Source organism: Arachis stenosperma, chromosome 1 (genome assembly GCF_014773155.1).
Source record: "Arachis stenosperma cultivar V10309 chromosome 1, arast.V10309.gnm1.PFL2, whole genome shotgun sequence".
NCBI classification, from domain to species: Eukaryota; Viridiplantae; Streptophyta; class Magnoliopsida; order Fabales; family Fabaceae; genus Arachis; species Arachis stenosperma.
The window spans coordinates 24,553,505-24,559,426 of record NC_080377.1 but is presented as its reverse complement, the minus strand read 5'-3'; positions in this window follow the sequence as shown (position 1 = coordinate 24,559,426).

Genomic DNA, 5,922 nt, shown 5'->3' with positions numbered 1-5,922 from the left:
TTCAAAAGTGCTCCCTAGTTAAGTGTTTGTGGTGATGATTTTGTCTCATGCTAAGCTTGAGACAAAACACGTATAGTTACAACTAGGCTTAAGGTGCAAAGCACCAAAGAAAAGAAAAGAAAAAGATAAGAAAAAGCTGTGTTCAAGGATCAATCAGAGCTTAAAGAATAAATGAGTCCAGAATATCATCCAAGTTCTAGTTCTGAAAGATATCAATATTTCTGAGCTTCAAAAGATAGTGAGATGTCAAATCTGTTAAGAATTATAGCACCATGAATCCCACTAAGTAGTTAGACAAGAGCTTAAATGAACACTTAAGTCTTAGACATTTTCTCTTCTCAGTCCTACATTGTTTTTAGTTGCTTGAGGACAAGTAACAGTTCAAGTTTGGTGTTGTGATGCGTGAGCATCTTTACCCTATTTTCTATTTATTTTAAGTCAGAATTTATTAAGTTTAAGCACATTTTAGTGTTAAAATTTTCCTTTGAGTTATTTTGGTGTTTTAATTATTTCAGGTGAAGTTCAGAGAAATTTGGCAAAGTTTTGTGCAAGAAAAGAGAAGAATTGGAGCTACTCACTAGGGCGTTAAACGCCAAGATGGCGTTTAGTGCCAGCAACTCAGCAAAATCAGAAGCATTCTGCCCTCAAGGGCGCTAAACGCCAAAGGTGGCATTTAGCGCTAGGCAATCTAGATCTCACTTCACTCATGGAGCATCTTTAGTTGGACCTAGCTTTTAATTATTATCTTTTATCTTATTTTGGTTATTTTTATTTACAAACAAAATCTTTTAGGTTTAGAATTTATTATTTTCTTATAGTTTCAAATCAAATTAAGTTAAATATAAAATGAAAAAGATTTATCCTTCGGGGGGGGATCATCTCACCTCCGTACTTTGACATTTTTTGAACCCTATTTTTCTCTCTGAAGCATGAACCACTAAACCTCCTTGGTTAAGGTTAGAAGCACTATTTATTTCTATGGATTGAGACTATTGCCTTTCTATTTTAATTAATGTATTGATTTAGTTTCAAAGATTACTTTCGTTCTTCATTTTATGAATCTGGGTGGATCGAAAGAATGACCCTCATTCTATATGCGTTCTTGTGATTCTTGGAAGAGATATCTCACCTGAACAACAGCTTGAAAATAAATTCCTCCTAAATCATTAATTACTTGAACTAATCGGGATACATGACATATAATCCTCTTAGCTTTGGGTAATTAGGGTTTTCGTGGCCATAAACTAGAATTGAACCTAATCCTCTAATCGAAATTAAGTGACCAAGACATTGGCGGTAAACTAGGTTAGAGGAGATTAAATCACTAAGACATTAGAGTTTAGTCATTGACAGTTTGCCATGAAATGAATCTTGCATGATTAGAATAGTTGATAAGAAAACTTAATCTGGAAAAGTAAACATCTCCGATATCTTAACTGCTATTTCTCACAGATTTCACACTAATTTCACTGTTTGCTTTCTCAATCTTTGAATTACTGTTTAATTTGAACCCCCAAAACATCTCTTTCTACTTGCCTGACTAAGAAATCATTTGACCATAGTTGCTTAGCCCATCAATCCTCATAGGATCGACCCTCACTCACCTGAGGTATTACTTGGTACGACCCGGTACACTTGCCAATTCAGTTGTGAATATTCAAAATCCGCAACCAAAAAACCTAAAAACTACTAAATATGCCTAGGCATCATAGCTAATGTTGATAACTCTTGTCTAATGTCGCTTGATAATAAAAAAAAATTCTTTGAACACAATTACTAGATGCCCCTGAAGTAACTTAGAATTTTGTGAGTGTTCAAAAATTTACATCTTAATAGGTGTTTTTTTTAATTACATGCTAATTATTGTTGTGTGAAATGTCAGAAAACTTATCAAATCTTGGTTTAGAAATTCCTGAAAATGGAGTGTATGAATTCACCTATTCTGCTGTTCCCCAAGATTGAACCAGATAAAAAGCTGAATAACTCATCTTATTTGATCCTTACATTTGTAGTACTAGATGTAATAATTATTTTTTATGGTATAAAAGGGCCATTGCGCTCCAAAAACTACTATGAGTATTATGCAATTGTGTAATGTCGTTGTACCTTCTTTTGATTCAACAAAATTGACTCTTTGTGATTCATGTTGTTTAGCCAAGATGCATTTAATTTGATGCCTTTTGTTACTGACTCGTATAACTTCATTGCACCTTAAGATATGATATATACTAACATTTGGGGACCCTCTCCAATTATGAGTAAAAAATGCGAAAATATAGTTTAGAATAATTTGTTGAATATGATTATGAATATTACTTGATCATCTAATATTTTTGTTTTTGGAATAAGTAGTTTCTAATTAGGGGTGAGCACGGGTCGGTTTGGCTCGGATTTATGATAAAATTTGAATCAAACCGATCAAAATGTATTTGGTTTGGTTTGGTTCGGATTTGTATTTTTTTGTACATGTACTCAAATCAAACAAATCAATTAAGAACGGATTGGTTCGGTTCAGATAATTGGGTACCCGAGATGTCTTTAAAATTCATAAAAAAAAACCAAATTTTTATCTTAAAAATTCAACAAGTACAATAAACATGTAACATCAATAGAAATAATCCAAACATGTTAAACACCAAATATATTAAAAACTAAACTCATTAAAATCTAAACATATTAATAATGAATAATCATTGTCTAATAGAAAAGTCATATATATATTTTTATTTTTTATTTAATTAATATATGATCAGATTTACGGGTTAGTTTGGGTTCCGCACCCCCAAAACCGATATCTGAACCAATCACTAACAAAAGTTATCGGTTTAGTTTGGGTTGGATCCGATTACCCATTGATTTCAGAATCAATTTAATTAATTCGGTTCAAATTCGAACTGGTAATCGGATACTCGCTATCCGTGCTCACCCCTATTTTTAATATATTTTTTTTTTATTCTTCAAATGCCAATTAATGGATCTTGGCACCTTGCCAGCTAGCTAATGAGTTATTATTAGCTAGCTTGGTCCAAGAAATCTAAGAGATCAGTTATGGGTTATGGCCTAAAACTAATACGGCATGCTTACCCCTACATCATTAATATATAGATAAAAAACGGTTGGTTGATTGATCTCTAGAACGTTGCAAATTATAGTCCATATAATCACAATTGGCATTACAATTTTGTTATTACAATGTCTATGTCAACAGTATCAATAGTAGTACTGTAATTATTATCAGCTCAATAGTAGTACTGTAATTATTATCAGCTATATGTTATGGTTTTTATACAATTTTAGTAATATTTTAAAGAATATTTTTAAAATTTATTAATGATGTTTAGTTTGTTTATTAAGCATTTGGAGTTTGTTGACAAGGATACGGCCAGCAATTCCAAAAAAAAAACTATTTTAAATTTGATGTTAATTTATCTTATGTCTAATATTTGTTTTCTGATGTTTCTGTCTATGGATACGCTTCTTTTTACTACATTTGAACTTAGTTTTGATTGATCTATTTCTATTTGAATGACTGTAATTAATTACTTTAATACTGTTTTAAATATTATGGACTGCAGTTTTTTTCTCTATTTTTTTTCTACATGTCCCTCTTTGATGATAAAAAAAAGAAAAAAGATTGAAAATAGGGCTGAATTGACCCACTGTGTTCTATTTTATTATTCTTTTATGCTCTATTTTATTATTTGATGCTCTGTTTTTGATCCACTGTACTCTATTTTATTATTCTTTTATGTTCTGTTTTATTATTTTGTGCTCTGCTTTTTACCCACTGTGCTCTGTTTTGAGTTCTGTTTTGAATATGTTTTGCTCTGCACTTTTGTGTTAGTTGATTAATTCCTTTGATTAAAGCATATATGTGATACTAATTTATGGAATTAAAATATTTGATAAGCATATTTTTGTAGAAGAGTGGCTCAATTTTTAAAAGGGTTTCATTGTTTTAAATTTCTGATATTTAGAAATTTGTTAGAGATTGTAGACAATTTTTGCTTCTTTGAATATTTTGATTGAAATAGGTACAGATTAAGGGGAGCACATTGAACAAAAGAAAGGGGGAGAGATCTTGAAAATTTTTTAATGGAAAGTTTTTCATCCTAATCTTTTCAATTCAATTTTAATAATGTTTGTTATCAAGGGGGAGATTGTTGAGTTTGAAAAACTTGAATCTAATTAAAATGATAATAAAATATTATTAAAATATTGTTTAAAAAATTATTTGCTTTCAATAGGTTGTTTAATATTTTTGTTAGTGTACAGAAAGTTTATGATTGGGCCAAATTAAATCAAGCCCACTGTGATTAAAGTTTATTCAGCCTTTAAGCAAAATTAGTTCATTCTAAGTGGCTGAATTTTTAAAGGGATAGTAAAACAATTGGACTAAGAAGCTAATACAAAGCCAAAGTCAACATTCTCTTGGTCCAACATCATCATTGATCCGAACTAGAAGAAGAAAGAAATGGATCAAGGCTTGGTTCAGTTATCTACTCCTCTTGTGATTGGAATTTAAAATTCAATTTGGTTAAATGCATTTCTTGGTAACCAAAACTCAAAATTAAATTGAGTTTATTGTGCATTAAAAGCTTCTCTCTTCTCTCTCCTCTCTCTTGCCTTCGGTTATGTCAATCCATCAGAGAAGAAGATAGAAGAAGCTATCAGAAGAAAAAAGGCTATGAAGTAGAAAGGCTATTGAAGATCTTTACTTAAGAATGAAAGATTTTGGAAGATGGCTTCAAGATTTTGATGCAAAGAAAAGAAACAATCTGCCTTGGTGAAGAAGCAAATCTAAGTTGAAAAAGTTTAGTTCCATTTTTGTTCATCAAAGAAGAAAGATAGCCGCTGTGCTACACGTAGGAAGAAGCGAAAATGGAAGGCAAGAAGCTGTCCTGGATCAGGAGCTCATCAAGGGTCTGAATCCTTTCTTGGAATCAAAGACAAGATCAAGGGTCCAGATTGAAGAAGCTTGAAGAAAAAGGTTGAGAAAGATGAGGTAAGCATGCACGCATCAGCCTCGGTTCTCTCATCTCTCTCTGTTGAAGCTGCTGCTACTCTATTATTGGAGAAGAAGTTGCTGGGTTAGGGTTTCAACCTTGGAAGCTTCCCCTTTTTTATTAGGGGTGAACGGCCAAAGGTTGAGATCAAGGAGAGAAAGTGAAAGCACAGAGTTCTCATAGCTACCCAAGCTTCCTAAGTTCTTCTCCTTCAATGGTGTTCATTTTGTTTTCTTTTCTTAGTATTTGTCTATCTAAGTCTCATGGTGAAAAAGGCAAACATGGTGAGGTTTGTAAGAAAAAGTCAATTAGAGCAAAAAGTTAGTGATCAAATTAGAGAAAAAGCCAGAGATATCTCAGAGTTTCTTTATACATCACTACTAGAAAACTAGTTATTACAGACGGATATTTTCGACGATTTTATCCCACAAAAATACAGACAGAATTTTAGAGAAAATTTTTGTCGAAAAACAAAAAAATGAATTAGCATAAATTACAGACAGAAAAGAGAATCCGTCGATAATTATGTCGGAAAAATTAATTTTTTCATAGGAAATGGTTACAGACGAAAAATACGTTTGTAATTCAATGGACAAAAAATTGCATTTTATTAAATTATTACAGACAGAAAATCCGTCTGTAATTTAAAAGTTTTCGTCAGAAAATATATTGAAATTAGGGTTGTCACCGATATTCCTCCATTCAATTAGGATCCTTCTACTTCTTCACACTCATCTCCTCCAAATGCTCCGTCAGCGGTACCTCTCAGCCTTGCACCGTCGTCGCACCGAACCTCCATTGTATTGAACTTCTGTCGCACCGAAGCTCCCTTGCATACAGGGACCAGTGCGCAAACCTCCTCATCCCTCTCAACAAGTGCCACCAGGCCGAGCTCTACCTTCCATGGAAGTGCAAG